We start from the raw sequence: 15,313 nt of genomic DNA, 5'->3' as shown, positions 1-15,313 counted from the left end.
TGTTGCACTTTACAAAGGATCTCAATGATACACAGGGTGCTCCAGAGAAGCGACAAAATCTGTGTCAGGAGTGGGATTCGAACCCACGCCCTCATTCGAGGACCAGAAGGCTCTAGCTGCTACTGCAGCCAAGGTTTTTCCTTGAGTCTGGCGCCTTAGACCGCTCGGCCATCCTGACACTTGATTTGATGATCCTCGTTTGTTCTATTAGAGAACTTACAGTTGATGTAATTGTCGCATCCACGTTGCCACAGTACACCGGCATGAGTTCTGCACCCGTTACACGTTCGCCAGGTGCAGCCGCACAAATATAGCGCAGAATGTACCACCAAAAGAGTTTCTCAAATCCGTATAATCACGGCACTCAATACATTTTGTTCGAAACTAAGTCGTCTGTTACAGACATCAGAGATTAGACAGAATGCAGAGGTCTATCTGTCGAATAATATCTCAAGTTTTGGTCACGTTGTAATCTCCATAAAGTAATATTTTGAGTATATGAATTTATTTCGAGCTCTCTGTAATTCATCAGCGACTGTTATTGTACAGAGGATGTACTGGTCAGCCTGCACTGTTTCCTCACACTGTCGTTAGCACTCTGCATCTCCAGACAAGAGTCGTTTTCATACCACAAGTGTCCCTTTTGACGTGTTTGCGGCTGTGGCGCGGAAGTAACCTCACGAGGGAACGTCGTATTTACAACCAACACTCTCTGTTTGTAGCTCACACTACCGAAGAAACAGTTTGGTTGCCGTAGGTGCGCTTGTGTTTGATACAAATTTTTGGTTTCACTTAGGAGAACACGGCCAGAATCGTGCTGTTGCACTTTACAAAGGATCTCAATGATACACAGGGTGCTCCAGAGAAGCGACAAAATCTGTGTCAGGAGTGGGATTCGAACCCACGCCCTCATTCGAGGACCAGAAGGCTCTAGCTGCTACTGCAGCCAAGGTTTTTCCTTGAGTCTGGCGCCTTAGACCGCTCGGCCATCCTGACACTTGATTTGATGATCCTCGTTTGTTCTATTAGAGAACTTACAGTTGATGTAATTGTCGCATCCACGTTGCCACAGTACACCGGCATGAGTTCTGCACCCGTTACACGTTCGCCAGGTGCAGCCGCACAAATATAGCGCAGAATGTACCACCAAAAGAGTTTCTCAAATCCGTATAATCACGGCACTCAATACATTTTGTTCGAAACTAAGTCGTCTGTTACAGACATCAGAGATTAGACAGAATGCAGAGGTCTATCTGTCGAATAATATCTCAAGTTTTGGTCACGTTGTAATCTCCATAAAGTAATATTTTGAGTATATGAATTTATTTCGAGCTCTCTGTAATTCATCAGCGACTGTTATTGTACAGAGGATGTACTGGTCAGCCTGCACTGTTTCCTCACACTGTCGTTAGCACTCTGCATCTCCAGACAAGAGTCGTTTTCATACCACAAGTGTCCCTTTTGACGTGTTTGCGGCTGTGGCGCGGAAGTAACCTCACGAGGGAACGTCGTATTTACAACCAACACTCTCTGTTTGTAGCTCACACTACCGAAGAAACAGTTTGGTTGCCGTAGGTGCGCTTGTGTTTGATACAAATTTTTGGTTTCACTTAGGAGAACACGGCCAGAATCGTGCTGTTGCACTTTACAAAGGATCTCAATGATACACAGGGTGCTCCAGAGAAGCGACAAAATCTGTGTCAGGAGTGGGATTCGAACCCACGCCCTCATTCGAGGACCAGAAGGCTCTAGCTGCTACTGCAGCCAAGGTTTTTCCTTGAGTCTGGCGCCTTAGACCGCTCGGCCATCCTGACACTTGATTTGATGATCCTCGTTTGTTCTATTAGAGAACTTACAGTTGATGTAATTGTCGCATCCACGTTGCCACAGTACACCGGCATGAGTTCTGCACCCGTTACACGTTCGCCAGGTGCAGCCGCACAAATATAGCGCAGAATGTACCACCAAAAGATTTTCTCAAATCCGTATAATCACGGCACTCAATACATTTTGTTCGAAACTAAGTCGTCTGTTACAGACATCAGAGATTAGACAGAATGCAGAGGTCTATCTGTCGAATAATATCTCAAGTTTTGGTCACGTTGTAATCTCCATAAAGTAATATTTTGAGTATATGAATTTATTTCGAGCTCTCTGTAATTCATCAGCGACTGTTATTGTACAGAGGATGTACTGGTCAGCCTGCACTGTTTCCTCACACTGTCGTTAGCACTCTGCATCTCCAGACAAGAGTCGTTTTCATACCACAAGCGTCCCTTTTGACGTGTTTGCGGCTGTGGCGCGGAAGTAACCTCACGAGGGAACGTCGTATTTACAACCAACACTCTCTGTTTGTAGCTCACACTACCGAAGAAACAGTTTGGTTGCCGTAGGTGCGCTTGTGTTTGATACAAATTTTTGGTTTCACTTAGGAGAACACGGCCAGAATCGTGCTGTTGCACTTTACAAAGGATCTCAATGATACACAGGGTGCTCCAGAGAAGCGACAAAATCTGTGTCAGGAGTGGGATTCGAACCCACGCCCTCATTCGAGGACCAGAAGGCTCTAGCTGCTACTGCAGCCAAGGTTTTTCCTTGAGTCTGGCGCCTTAGACCGCTCGGCCATCCTGACACTTGATTTGATGATCCTCGTTTGTTCTATTAGAGAACTTACAGTTGATGTAATTGTCGCATCCACGTTGCCACAGTACACCGGCATGAGTTCTGCACCCGTTACACGTTCGCCAGGTGCAGCCGCACAAATATAGCGCAGAATGTACCACCAAAAGATTTTCTCAAATCCGTATAATCACGGCACTCAATACATTTTGTTCGAAACTAAGTCGTCTGTTACAGACATCAGAGATTAGACAGAATGCAGAGGTCTATCTGTCGAATAATATCTCAAGTTTTGGTCACGTTGTAATCTCCATAAAGTAATATTTTGAGTATATGAATTTATTTCGAGCTCTCTGTAATTCATCAGCGACTGTTATTGTACAGAGGATGTACTGGTCAGCCTGCACTGTTTCCTCACACTGTCGTTAGCACTCTGCATCTCCAGACAAGAGTCGTTTTCATACCACAAGTGTCCCTTTTGACGTGTTTGCGGCTGTGGCGCGGAAGTAACCTCACGAGGGAACGTCGTATTTACAACCAACACTCTCTGTTTGTAGCTCACACTACCGAAGAAACAGTTTGGTTGCCGTAGGTGCGCTTGTGTTTGATACAAATTTTTGGTTTCACTTAGGAGAACACGGCCAGAATCGTGCTGTTGCACTTTACAAAGGATCTCAATGATACACAGGGTGCTCCAGAGAAGCGACAAAATCTGTGTCAGGAGTGGGATTCGAACCCACGCCCTCATTCGAGGACCAGAAGGCTCTAGCTGCTACTGCAGCCAAGGTTTTTCCTTGAGTCTGGCGCCTTAGACCGCTCGGCCATCCTGACACTTGATTTGATGATCCTCGTTTGTTCTATTAGAGAACTTACAGTTGATGTAATTGTCGCATCCACGTTGCCACAGTACACCGGCATGAGTTCTGCACCCGTTACACGTTCGCCAGGTGCAGCCGCACAAATATAGCGCAGAATGTACCACCAAAAGATTTTCTCAAATCCGTATAATCACGGCACTCAATACATTTTGTTCGAAACTAAGTCGTCTGTTACAGACATCAGAGATTAGACAGAATGCAGAGGTCTATCTGTCGAATAATATCTCAAGTTTTGGTCACGTTGTAATCTCCATAAAGTAATATTTTGAGTATATGAATTTATTTCGAGCTCTCTGTAATTCATCAGCGACTGTTATTGTACAGAGGATGTACTGGTCAGCCTGCACTGTTTCCTCACACTGTCGTTAGCACTCTGCATCTCCAGACAAGAGTCGTTTTCATACCACAAGTGTCCCTTTTGACGTGTTTGCGGCTGTGGCGCGGAAGTAACCTCACGAGGGAACGTCGTATTTACAACCAACACTCTCTGTTTGTAGCTCACACTACCGAAGAAACAGTTTGGTTGCCGTAGGTGCGCTTGTGTTTGATACAAATTTTTGGTTTCACTTAGGAGAACACGGCCAGAATCGTGCTGTTGCACTTTACAAAGGATCTCAATGATACACAGGGTGCTCCAGAGAAGCGACAAAATCTGTGTCAGGAGTGGGATTCGAACCCACGCCCTCATTCGAGGACCAGAAGGCTCTAGCTGCTACTGCAGCCAAGGTTTTTCCTTGAGTCTGGCGCCTTAGACCGCTCGGCCATCCTCACACTTGATTTGATGATCCTCGTTTGTTCTATTAGAGAACTTACAGTTGATGTAATTGTCGCATCCACGTTGCCACAGTACACCGGCATGAGTTCTGCACCCGTTACACGTTCGCCAGGTGCAGCCGCACAAATATAGCGCAGAATGTACCACCAAAAGATTTTCTCAAATCCGTATAATCACGGCACTCAATACATTTTGTTCGAAACTAAGTCGTCTGTTACAGACATCAGAGATTAGACAGAATGCAGAGGTCTATCTGTCGAATAATATCTCAAGTTTTGGTCACGTTGTAATCTCCATAAAGTAATATTTTGAGTATATGAATTTATTTCGAGCTCTCTGTAATTCATCAGCGACTGTTATTGTACAGAGGATGTACTGGTCAGCCTGCACTGTTTCCTCACACTGTCGTTAGCACTCTGCATCTCCAGACAAGAGTCGTTTTCATACCACAAGTGTCCCTTTTGACGTGTTTGCGGCTGTGGCGCGGAAGTAACCTCACGAGGGAACGTCGTATTTACAACCAACACTCTCTGTTTGTAGCTCACACTACCGAAGAAACAGTTTGGTTGCCGTAGGTGCGCTTGTGTTTGATACAAATTTTTGGTTTCACTTAGGAGAACACGGCCAGAATCGTGCTGTTGCACTTTACAAAGGATCTCAATGATACACAGGGTGCTCCAGAGAAGCGACAAAATCTGTGTCAGGAGTGGGATTCGAACCCACGCCCTCATTCGAGGACCAGAAGGCTCTAGCTGCTACTGCAGCCAAGGTTTTTCCTTGAGTCTGGCGCCTTAGACCGCTCGGCCATCCTGACACTTGATTTGATGATCCTCGTTTGTTCTATTAGAGAACTTACAGTTGATGTAATTGTCGCATCCACGTTGCCACAGTACACCGGCATGAGTTCTGCACCCGTTACACGTTCGCCAGGTGCAGCCGCACAAATATAGCGCAGAATGTACCACCAAAAGATTTTCTCAAATCCGTATAATCACGGCACTCAATACATTTTGTTCGAAACTAAGTCGTCTGTTACAGACATCAGAGATTAGACAGAATGCAGAGGTCTATCTGTCGAATAATATCTCAAGTTTTGGTCACGTTGTAATCTCCATAAAGTAATATTTTGAGTATATGAATTTATTTCGAGCTCTCTGTAATTCATCAGCGACTGTTATTGTACAGAGGATGTACTGGTCAGCCTGCACTGTTTCCTCACACTGTCGTTAGCACTCTGCATCTCCAGACAAGAGTCGTTTTCATACCACAAGTGTCCCTTTTGACGTGTTTGCGGCTGTGGCGCGGAAGTAACCTCACGAGGGAACGTCGTATTTACAACCAACACTCTCTGTTTGTAGCTCACACTACCGAAGAAACAGTTTGGTTGCCGTAGGTGCGCTTGTGTTTGATACAAATTTTTGGTTTCACTTAGGAGAACACGGCCAGAATCGTGCTGTTGCACTTTACAAAGGATCTCAATGATACACAGGGTGCTCCAGAGAAGCGACAAAATCTGTGTCAGGAGTGGGATTCGAACCCACGCCCTCATTCGAGGACCAGAAGGCTCTAGCTGCTACCGCAGCCAAGGTTTTTCCTTGAGTCTGGCGCCTTAGACCGCTCGGCCATCCTGACACTTGATTTGATGATCCTCGTTTGTTCTATTAGAGAACTTACAGTTGATGTAATTGTCGCATCCACGTTGCCACAGTACACCGGCATGAGTTCTGCACCCGTTACACGTTCGCCAGGTGCAGCCGCACAAATATAGCGCAGAATGTACCACCAAAAGATTTTCTCAAATCCGTATAATCACGGCACTCAATACATTTTGTTCGAAACTAAGTCGTCTGTTACAGACATCAGAGATTAGACAGAATGCAGAGGTCTATCTGTCGAATAATATCTCAAGTTTTGGTCACGTTGTAATCTCCATAAAGTAATATTTTGAGTATATGAATTTATTTCGAGCTCTCTGTAATTCATCAGCGACTGTTATTGTACAGAGGATGTACTGGTCAGCCTGCACTGTTTCCTCACACTGTCGTTAGCACTCTGCATCTCCAGACAAGAGTCGTTTTCATACCACAAGTGTCCCTTTTGACGTGTTTGCGGCTGTGGCGCGGAAGTAACCTCACGAGGGAACGTCGTATTTACAACCAACACTCTCTGTTTGTAGCTCACACTACCGAAGAAACAGTTTGGTTGCCGTAGGTGCGCTTGTGTTTGATACAAATTTTTGGTTTCACTTAGGAGAACACGGCCAGAATCGTGCTGTTGCACTTTACAAAGGATCTCAATGATACACAGGGTGCTCCAGAGAAGCGACAAAATCTGTGTCAGGAGTGGGATTCGAACCCACGCCCTCATTCGAGGACCAGAAGGCTCTAGCTGCTACTGCAGCCAAGGTTTTTCCTTGAGTCTGGCGCCTTAGACCGCTCGGCCATCCTCACACTTGATTTGATGATCCTCGTTTGTTCTATTAGAGAACTTACAGTTGATGTAATTGTCGCATCCACGTTGCCACAGTACACCGGCATGAGTTCTGCACCCGTTACACGTTCGCCAGGTGCAGCCGCACAAATATAGCGCAGAATGTACCACCAAAAGATTTTCTCAAATCCGTATAATCACGGCACTCAATACATTTTGTTCGAAACTAAGTCGTCTGTTACAGACATCAGAGATTAGACAGAATGCAGAGGTCTATCTGTCGAATAATATCTCAAGTTTTGGTCACGTTGTAATCTCCATAAAGTAATATTTTGAGTATATGAATTTATTTCGAGCTCTCTGTAATTCATCAGCGACTGTTATTGTACAGAGGATGTACTGGTCAGCCTGCACTGTTTCCTCACACTGTCGTTAGCACTCTGCATCTCCAGACAAGAGTCGTTTTCATACCACAAGTGTCCCTTTTGACGTGTTTGCGGCTGTGGCGCGGAAGTAACCTCACGAGGGAACGTCGTATTTACAACCAACACTCTCTGTTTGTAGCTCACACTACCGAAGAAACAGTTTGGTTGCCGTAGGTGCGCTTGTGTTTGATACAAATTTTTGGTTTCACTTAGGAGAACACGGCCAGAATCGTGCTGTTGCACTTTACAAAGGATCTCAATGATACACAGGGTGCTCCAGAGAAGCGACAAAATCTGTGTCAGGAGTGGGATTCGAACCCACGCCCTCATTCGAGGACCAGAAGGCTCTAGCTGCTACTGCAGCCAAGGTTTTTCCTTGAGTCTGGCGCCTTAGACCGCTCGGCCATCCTGACACTTGATTTGATGATCCTCGTTTGTTCTATTAGAGAACTTACAGTTGATGTAATTGTCGCATCCACGTTGCCACAGTACACCGGCATGAGTTCTGCACCCGTTACACGTTCGCCAGGTGCAGCCGCACAAATATAGCGCAGAATGTACCACCAAAAGATTTTCTCAAATCCGTATAATCACGGCACTCAATACATTTTGTTCGAAACTAAGTCGTCTGTTACAGACATCAGAGATTAGACAGAATGCAGAGGTCTATCTGTCGAATAATATCTCAAGTTTTGGTCACGTTGTAATCTCCATAAAGTAATATTTTGAGTATATGAATTTATTTCGAGCTCTCTGTAATTCATCAGCGACTGTTATTGTACAGAGGATGTACTGGTCAGCCTGCACTGTTTCCTCACACTGTCGTTAGCACTCTGCATCTCCAGACAAGAGTCGTTTTCATACCACAAGTGTCCCTTTTGACGTGTTTGCGGCTGTGGCGCGGAAGTAACCTCACGAGGGAACGTCGTATTTACAACCAACACTCTCTGTTTGTAGCTCACACTACCGAAGAAACAGTTTGGTTGCCGTAGGTGCGCTTGTGTTTGATACAAATTTTTGGTTTCACTTAGGAGAACACGGCCAGAATCGTGCTGTTGCACTTTACAAAGGATCTCAATGATACACAGGGTGCTCCAGAGAAGCGACAAAATCTGTGTCAGGAGTGGGATTCGAACCCACGCCCTCATTCGAGGACCAGAAGGCTCTAGCTGCTACTGCAGCCAAGGTTTTTCCTTGAGTCTGGCGCCTTAGACCGCTCGGCCATCCTGACACTTGATTTGATGATCCTCGTTTGTTCTATTAGAGAACTTACAGTTGATGTAATTGTCGCATCCACGTTGCCACAGTACACCGGCATGAGTTCTGCACCCGTTACACGTTCGCCAGGTGCAGCCGCACAAATATAGCGCAGAATGTACCACCAAAAGATTTTCTCAAATCCGTATAATCACGGCACTCAATACATTTTGTTCGAAACTAAGTCGTCTGTTACAGACATCAGAGATTAGACAGAATGCAGAGGTCTATCTGTCGAATAATATCTCAAGTTTTGGTCACGTTGTAATCTCCATAAAGTAATATTTTGAGTATATGAATTTATTTCGAGCTCTCTGTAATTCATCAGCGACTGTTATTGTACAGAGGATGTACTGGTCAGCCTGCACTGTTTCCTCACACTGTCGTTAGCACTCTGCATCTCCAGACAAGAGTCGTTTTCATACCACAAGTGTCCCTTTTGACGTGTTTGCGGCTGTGGCGCGGAAGTAACCTCACGAGGGAACGTCGTATTTACAACCAACACTCTCTGTTTGTAGCTCACACTACCGAAGAAACAGTTTGGTTGCCGTAGGTGCGCTTGTGTTTGATACAAATTTTTGGTTTCACTTAGGAGAACACGGCCAGAATCGTGCTGTTGCACTTTACAAAGGATCTCAATGATACACAGGGTGCTCCAGAGAAGCGACAAAATCTGTGTCAGGAGTGGGATTCGAACCCACGCCCTCATTCGAGGACCAGAAGGCTCTAGCTGCTACTGCAGCCAAGGTTTTTCCTTGAGTCTGGCGCCTTAGACCGCTCGGCCATCCTGACACTTGATTTGATGATCCTCGTTTGTTCTATTAGAGAACTTACAGTTGATGTAATTGTCGCATCCACGTTGCCACAGTACACCGGCATGAGTTCTGCACCCGTTACACGTTCGCCAGGTGCAGCCGCACAAATATAGCGCAGAATGTACCACCAAAAGATTTTCTCAAATCCGTATAATCACGGCACTCAATACATTTTGTTCGAAACTAAGTCGTCTGTTACAGACATCAGAGATTAGACAGAATGCAGAGGTCTATCTGTCGAATAATATCTCAAGTTTTGGTCACGTTGTAATCTCCAAAAAGTAATATTTTGAGTATATGAATTTATTTCGAGCTCTCTGTAATTCATCAGCGACTGTTATTGTACAGAGGATGTACTGGTCAGCCTGCACTGTTTCCTCACACTGTCGTTAGCACTCTGCATCTCCAGACAAGAGTCGTTTTCATACCACAAGTGTCCCTTTTGACGTGTTTGCGGCTGTGGCGCGGAAGTAACCTCACGAGGGAACGTCGTATTTACAACCAACACTCTCTGTTTGTAGCTCACACTACCGAAGAAACAGTTTGGTTGCCGTAGGTGCGCTTGTGTTTGATACAAATTTTTGGTTTCACTTAGGAGAACACGGCCAGAATCGTGCTGTTGCACTTTACAAAGGATCTCAATGATACACAGGGTGCTCCAGAGAAGCGACAAAATCTGTGTCAGGAGTGGGATTCGAACCCACGCCCTCATTCGAGGACCAGAAGGCTCTAGCTGCTACTGCAGCCAAGGTTTTTCCTTGAGTCTGGCGCCTTAGACCGCTCGGCCATCCTGACACTTGATTTGATGATCCTCGTTTGTTCTATTAGAGAACTTACAGTTGATGTAATTGTCGCATCCACGTTGCCACAGTACACCGGCATGAGTTCTGCACCCGTTACACGTTCGCCAGGTGCAGCCGCACAAATATAGCGCAGAATGTACCACCAAAAGATTTTCTCAAATCCGTATAATCACGGCACTCAATACATTTTGTTCGAAACTAAGTCGTCTGTTACAGACATCAGAGATTAGACAGAATGCAGAGGTCTATCTGTCGAATAATATCTCAAGTTTTGGTCACGTTGTAATCTCCATAAAGTAATATTTTGAGTATATGAATTTATTTCGAGCTCTCTGTAATTCATCAGCGACTGTTATTGTACAGAGGATGTACTGGTCAGCCTGCACTGTTTCCTCACACTGTCGTTAGCACTCTGCATCTCCAGACAAGAGTCGTTTTCATACCACAAGTGTCCCTTTTGACGTGTTTGCGGCTGTGGCGCGGAAGTAACCTCACGAGGGAACGTCGTATTTACAACCAACACTCTCTGTTTGTAGCTCACACTACCGAAGAAACAGTTTGGTTGCCGTAGGTGCGCTTGTGTTTGATACAAATTTTTGGTTTCACTTAGGAGAACACGGCCAGAATCGTGCTGTTGCACTTTACAAAGGATCTCAATGATACACAGGGTGCTCCAGAGAAGCGACAAAATCTGTGTCAGGAGTGGGATTCGAACCCACGCCCTCATTCGAGGACCAGAAGGCTCTAGCTGCTACTGCAGCCAAGGTTTTTCCTTGAGTCTGGCGCCTTAGACCGCTCGGCCATCCTGACACTTGATTTGATGATCCTCGTTTGTTCTATTAGAGAACTTACAGTTGATGTAATTGTCGCATCCACGTTGCCACAGTACACCGGCATGAGTTCTGCACCCGTTACACGTTCGCCAGGTGCAGCCGCACAAATATAGCGCAGAATGTACCACCAAAAGATTTTCTCAAATCCGTATAATCACGGCACTCAATACATTTTGTTCGAAACTAAGTCGTCTGTTACAGACATCAGAGATTAGACAGAATGCAGAGGTCTATCTGTCGAATAATATCTCAAGTTTTGGTCACGTTGTAATCTCCATAAAGTAATATTTTGAGTATATGAATTTATTTCGAGCTCTCTGTAATTCATCAGCGACTGTTATTGTACAGAGGATGTACTGGTCAGCCTGCACTGTTTCCTCACACTGTCGTTAGCACTCTGCATCTCCAGACAAGAGTCGTTTTCATACCACAAGTGTCCCTTTTGACGTGTTTGCGGCTGTGGCGCGGAAGTAACCTCACGAGGGAACGTCGTATTTACAACCAACACTCTCTGTTTGTAGCTCACACTACCGAAGAAACAGTTTGGTTGCCGTAGGTGCGCTTGTGTTTGATACAAATTTTTGGTTTCACTTAGGAGAACACGGCCAGAATCGTGCTGTTGCACTTTACAAAGGATCTCAATGATACACAGGGTGCTCCAGAGAAGCGACAAAATCTGTGTCAGGAGTGGGATTCGAACCCACGCCCTCATTCGAGGACCAGAAGGCTCTAGCTGCTACTGCAGCCAAGGTTTTTCCTTGAGTCTGGCGCCTTAGACCGCTCGGCCATCCTGACACTTGATTTGATGATCCTCGTTTGTTCTATTAGAGAACTTACAGTTGATGTAATTGTCGCATCCACGTTGCCACAGTACACCGGCATGAGTTCTGCACCCGTTACACGTTCGCCAGGTGCAGCCGCACAAATATAGCGCAGAATGTACCACCAAAAGATTTTCTCAAATCCGTATAATCACGGCACTCAATACATTTTGTTCGAAACTAAGTCGTCTGTTACAGACATCAGAGATTAGACAGAATGCAGAGGTCTATCTGTCGAATAATATCTCAAGTTTTGGTCACGTTGTAATCTCCATAAAGTAATATTTTGAGTATATGAATTTATTTCGAGCTCTCTGTAATTCATCAGCGACTGTTATTGTACAGAGGATGTACTGGTCAGCCTGCACTGTTTCCTCACACTGTCGTTAGCACTCTGCATCTCCAGACAAGAGTCGTTTTCATACCACAAGTGTCCCTTTTGACGTGTTTGCGGCTGTGGCGCGGAAGTAACCTCACGAGGGAACGTCGTATTTACAACCAACACTCTCTGTTTGTAGCTCACACTACCGAAGAAACAGTTTGGTTGCCGTAGGTGCGCTTGTGTTTGATACAAATTTTTGGTTTCACTTAGGAGAACACGGCCAGAATCGTGCTGTTGCACTTTACAAAGGATCTCAATGATACACAGGGTGCTCCAGAGAAGCGACAAAATCTGTGTCAGGAGTGGGATTCGAACCCACGCCCTCATTCGAGGACCAGAAGGCTCTAGCTGCTACTGCAGCCAAGGTTTTTCCTTGAGTCTGGCGCCTTAGACCGCTCGGCCATCCTGACACTTGATTTGATGATCCTCGTTTGTTCTATTAGAGAACTTACAGTTGATGTAATTGTCGCATCCACGTTGCCACAGTACACCGGCATGAGTTCTGCACCCGTTACACGTTCGCCAGGTGCAGCCGCACAAATATAGCGCAGAATGTACCACCAAAAGATTTTCTCAAATCCGTATAATCACGGCACTCAATACATTTTGTTCGAAACTAAGTCGTCTGTTACAGACATCAGAGATTAGACAGAATGCAGAGGTCTATCTGTCGAATAATATCTCAAGTTTTGGTCACGTTGTAATCTCCATAAAGTAATATTTTGAGTATATGAATTTATTTCGAGCTCTCTGTAATTCATCAGCGACTGTTATTGTACAGAGGATGTACTGGTCAGCCTGCACTGTTTCCTCACACTGTCGTTAGCACTCTGCATCTCCAGACAAGAGTCGTTTTCATACCACAAGTGTCCCTTTTGACGTGTTTGCGGCTGTGGCGCGGAAGTAACCTCACGAGGGAACGTCGTATTTACAACCAACACTCTCTGTTTGTAGCTCACACTACCGAAGAAACAGTTTGGTTGCCGTAGGTGCGCTTGTGTTTGATACAAATTTTTGGTTTCACTTAGGAGAACACGGCCAGAATCGTGCTGTTGCACTTTACAAAGGATCTCAATGATACACAGGGTGCTCCAGAGAAGCGACAAAATCTGTGTCAGGAGTGGGATTCGAACCCACGCCCTCATTCGAGGACCAGAAGGCTCTAGCTGCTACTGCAGCCAAGGTTTTTCCTTGAGTCTGGCGCCTTAGACCGCTCGGCCATCCTGACACTTGATTTGATGATCCTCGTTTGTTCTATTAGAGAACTTACAGTTGATGTAATTGTCGCATCCACGTTGCCACAGTACACCGGCATGAGTTCTGCACCCGTTACACGTTCGCCAGGTGCAGCCGCACAAATATAGCGCAGAATGTACCACCAAAAGATTTTCTCAAATCCGTATAATCACGGCACTCAATACATTTTGTTCGAAACTAAGTCGTCTGTTACAGACATCAGAGATTAGACAGAATGCAGAGGTCTATCTGTCGAATAATATCTCAAGTTTTGGTCACGTTGTAATCTCCATAAAGTAATATTTTGAGTATATGAATTTATTTCGAGCTCTCTGTAATTCATCAGCGACTGTTATTGTACAGAGGATGTACTGGTCAGCCTGCACTGTTTCCTCACACTGTCGTTAGCACTCTGCATCTCCAGACAAGAGTCGTTTTCATACCACAAGTGTCCCTTTTGACGTGTTTGCGGCTGTGGCGCGGAAGTAACCTCACGAGGGAACGTCGTATTTACAACCAACACTCTCTGTTTGTAGCTCACACTACCGAAGAAACAGTTTGGTTGCCGTAGGTGCGCTTGTGTTTGATACAAATTTTTGGTTTCACTTAGGAGAACACGGCCAGAATCGTGCTGTTGCACTTTACAAAGGATCTCAATGATACACAGGGTGCTCCAGAGAAGCGACAAAATCTGTGTCAGGAGTGGGATTCGAACCCACGCCCTCATTCGAGGACCAGAAGGCTCTAGCTGCTACTGCAGCCAAGGTTTTTCCTTGAGTCTGGCGCCTTAGACCGCTCGGCCATCCTGACACTTGATTTGATGATCCTCGTTTGTTCTATTAGAGAACTTACAGTTGATGTAATTGTCGCATCCACGTTGCCACAGTACACCGGCATGAGTTCTGCACCCGTTACACGTTCGCCAGGTGCAGCCGCACAAATATAGCGCAGAATGTACCACCAAAAGATTTTCTCAAATCCGTATAATCACGGCACTCAATACATTTTGTTCGAAACTAAGTCGTCTGTTACAGACATCAGAGATTAGACAGAATGCAGAGGTCTATCTGTCGAATAATATCTCAAGTTTTGGTCACGTTGTAATCTCCATAAAGTAATATTTTGAGTATATGAATTTATTTCGAGCTCTCTGTAATTCATCAGCGACTGTTATTGTACAGAGGATGTACTGGTCAGCCTGCACTGTTTCCTCACACTGTCGTTAGCACTCTGCATCTCCAGACAAGAGTCGTTTTCATACCACAAGTGTCCCTTTTGACGTGTTTGCGGCTGTGGCGCGGAAGTAACCTCACGAGGGAACGTCGTATTTACAACCAACACTCTCTGTTTGTAGCTCACACTACCGAAGAAACAGTTTGGTTGCCGTAGGTGCGCTTGTGTTTGATACAAATTTTTGGTTTCACTTAGGAGAACACGGCCAGAATCGTGCTGTTGCACTTTACAAAGGATCTCAATGATACACAGGGTGCTCCAGAGAAGCGACAAAATCTGTGTCAGGAGTGGGATTCGAACCCACGCCCTCATTCGAGGACCAGAAGGCTCTAGCTGCTACTGCAGCCAAGGTTTTTCCTTGAGTCTGGCGCCTTAGACCGCTCGGCCATCCTGACACTTGATTTGATGATCCTCGTTTGTTCTATTAGAGAACTTACAGTTGATGTAATTGTCGCATCCACGTTGCCACAGTACACCGGCATGAGTTCTGCACCCGTTACACGTTCGCCAGGTGCAGCCGCACAAATATAGCGCAGAATGTACCACCAAAAGATTTTCTCAAATCCGTATAATCACGGCACTCAATACATTTTGTTCGAAACTAAGTCGTCTGTTACAGACATCAGAGATTAGACAGAATGCAGAGGTCTATCTGTCGAATAATATCTCAAGTTTTGGTCACGTTGTAATCTCCATAAAGTAATATTTTGAGTATATGAATTTATTTCGAGCTCTCTGTAATTCATCAGCGACTGTTATTGTACAGAGGATGTACTGGTCAGCCTGCACTGTTTCCTCACACTGTC

At 45.3% G+C, this 15,313-nt stretch overlaps 19 non-coding genes across 19 annotated transcripts; all 19 read right to left on the bottom strand.

The window, feature by feature from the left end:
* Window positions 1-62: 62 nt before the first annotated feature.
* Trnal-caa lies at window positions 63-178 on the bottom strand. Its single transcript has 2 exons — window positions 141-178; window positions 63-108 (listed from the first exon to the last, which is right to left on the bottom strand). It is a non-coding gene; the product is annotated as a tRNA-Leu (tRNA).
* A 702-nt stretch (window positions 179-880) lies between these two features.
* On the bottom strand, window positions 881-996 carry Trnal-caa. The gene is made up of 2 exons: window positions 959-996; window positions 881-926 (listed from the first exon to the last, which is right to left on the bottom strand). It is a non-coding gene; the product is annotated as a tRNA-Leu (tRNA).
* Window positions 997-1,698: 702 nt separating this feature from the next.
* Window positions 1,699-1,814, bottom strand: Trnal-caa. Its single transcript has 2 exons — window positions 1,777-1,814; window positions 1,699-1,744 (listed from the first exon to the last, which is right to left on the bottom strand). It is a non-coding gene; the product is annotated as a tRNA-Leu (tRNA).
* Window positions 1,815-2,516: 702 nt separating this feature from the next.
* On the bottom strand, window positions 2,517-2,632 carry Trnal-caa. Its single transcript has 2 exons — window positions 2,595-2,632; window positions 2,517-2,562 (listed from the first exon to the last, which is right to left on the bottom strand). It is a non-coding gene; the product is annotated as a tRNA-Leu (tRNA).
* Window positions 2,633-3,334: 702 nt separating this feature from the next.
* On the bottom strand, window positions 3,335-3,450 carry Trnal-caa. Its single transcript has 2 exons — window positions 3,413-3,450; window positions 3,335-3,380 (listed from the first exon to the last, which is right to left on the bottom strand). It is a non-coding gene; the product is annotated as a tRNA-Leu (tRNA).
* Window positions 3,451-4,152: 702 nt separating this feature from the next.
* Window positions 4,153-4,268, bottom strand: Trnal-caa. The gene is made up of 2 exons: window positions 4,231-4,268; window positions 4,153-4,198 (listed from the first exon to the last, which is right to left on the bottom strand). It is a non-coding gene; the product is annotated as a tRNA-Leu (tRNA).
* A 702-nt stretch (window positions 4,269-4,970) lies between these two features.
* On the bottom strand, window positions 4,971-5,086 carry Trnal-caa. Its single transcript has 2 exons — window positions 5,049-5,086; window positions 4,971-5,016 (listed from the first exon to the last, which is right to left on the bottom strand). It is a non-coding gene; the product is annotated as a tRNA-Leu (tRNA).
* Window positions 5,087-5,788: 702 nt separating this feature from the next.
* Trnal-caa lies at window positions 5,789-5,904 on the bottom strand. Its single transcript has 2 exons — window positions 5,867-5,904; window positions 5,789-5,834 (listed from the first exon to the last, which is right to left on the bottom strand). It is a non-coding gene; the product is annotated as a tRNA-Leu (tRNA).
* A 702-nt stretch (window positions 5,905-6,606) lies between these two features.
* On the bottom strand, window positions 6,607-6,722 carry Trnal-caa. Its single transcript has 2 exons — window positions 6,685-6,722; window positions 6,607-6,652 (listed from the first exon to the last, which is right to left on the bottom strand). It is a non-coding gene; the product is annotated as a tRNA-Leu (tRNA).
* Window positions 6,723-7,424: 702 nt separating this feature from the next.
* On the bottom strand, window positions 7,425-7,540 carry Trnal-caa. The gene is made up of 2 exons: window positions 7,503-7,540; window positions 7,425-7,470 (listed from the first exon to the last, which is right to left on the bottom strand). It is a non-coding gene; the product is annotated as a tRNA-Leu (tRNA).
* A 702-nt stretch (window positions 7,541-8,242) lies between these two features.
* Trnal-caa lies at window positions 8,243-8,358 on the bottom strand. Its single transcript has 2 exons — window positions 8,321-8,358; window positions 8,243-8,288 (listed from the first exon to the last, which is right to left on the bottom strand). It is a non-coding gene; the product is annotated as a tRNA-Leu (tRNA).
* Window positions 8,359-9,060: 702 nt separating this feature from the next.
* Window positions 9,061-9,176, bottom strand: Trnal-caa. Its single transcript has 2 exons — window positions 9,139-9,176; window positions 9,061-9,106 (listed from the first exon to the last, which is right to left on the bottom strand). It is a non-coding gene; the product is annotated as a tRNA-Leu (tRNA).
* Window positions 9,177-9,878: 702 nt separating this feature from the next.
* Window positions 9,879-9,994, bottom strand: Trnal-caa. Its single transcript has 2 exons — window positions 9,957-9,994; window positions 9,879-9,924 (listed from the first exon to the last, which is right to left on the bottom strand). It is a non-coding gene; the product is annotated as a tRNA-Leu (tRNA).
* Window positions 9,995-10,696: 702 nt separating this feature from the next.
* On the bottom strand, window positions 10,697-10,812 carry Trnal-caa. Its single transcript has 2 exons — window positions 10,775-10,812; window positions 10,697-10,742 (listed from the first exon to the last, which is right to left on the bottom strand). It is a non-coding gene; the product is annotated as a tRNA-Leu (tRNA).
* A 702-nt stretch (window positions 10,813-11,514) lies between these two features.
* Window positions 11,515-11,630, bottom strand: Trnal-caa. Its single transcript has 2 exons — window positions 11,593-11,630; window positions 11,515-11,560 (listed from the first exon to the last, which is right to left on the bottom strand). It is a non-coding gene; the product is annotated as a tRNA-Leu (tRNA).
* Window positions 11,631-12,332: 702 nt separating this feature from the next.
* On the bottom strand, window positions 12,333-12,448 carry Trnal-caa. Its single transcript has 2 exons — window positions 12,411-12,448; window positions 12,333-12,378 (listed from the first exon to the last, which is right to left on the bottom strand). It is a non-coding gene; the product is annotated as a tRNA-Leu (tRNA).
* A 702-nt stretch (window positions 12,449-13,150) lies between these two features.
* Trnal-caa lies at window positions 13,151-13,266 on the bottom strand. The gene is made up of 2 exons: window positions 13,229-13,266; window positions 13,151-13,196 (listed from the first exon to the last, which is right to left on the bottom strand). It is a non-coding gene; the product is annotated as a tRNA-Leu (tRNA).
* A 702-nt stretch (window positions 13,267-13,968) lies between these two features.
* Trnal-caa lies at window positions 13,969-14,084 on the bottom strand. Its single transcript has 2 exons — window positions 14,047-14,084; window positions 13,969-14,014 (listed from the first exon to the last, which is right to left on the bottom strand). It is a non-coding gene; the product is annotated as a tRNA-Leu (tRNA).
* Window positions 14,085-14,786: 702 nt separating this feature from the next.
* Trnal-caa lies at window positions 14,787-14,902 on the bottom strand. The gene is made up of 2 exons: window positions 14,865-14,902; window positions 14,787-14,832 (listed from the first exon to the last, which is right to left on the bottom strand). It is a non-coding gene; the product is annotated as a tRNA-Leu (tRNA).
* Window positions 14,903-15,313: the final 411 nt, after the last annotated feature.

The sequence above is a fragment of the Schistocerca piceifrons genome, unplaced genomic scaffold (assembly GCF_021461385.2).
Source record: "Schistocerca piceifrons isolate TAMUIC-IGC-003096 unplaced genomic scaffold, iqSchPice1.1 HiC_scaffold_1764, whole genome shotgun sequence".
NCBI lineage: Eukaryota > Metazoa > Arthropoda > Insecta > Orthoptera > Acrididae > Schistocerca > Schistocerca piceifrons.
Note: the sequence above shows the minus strand (reverse complement) of the source record. Positions and strands in the feature narration are given on the sequence as shown.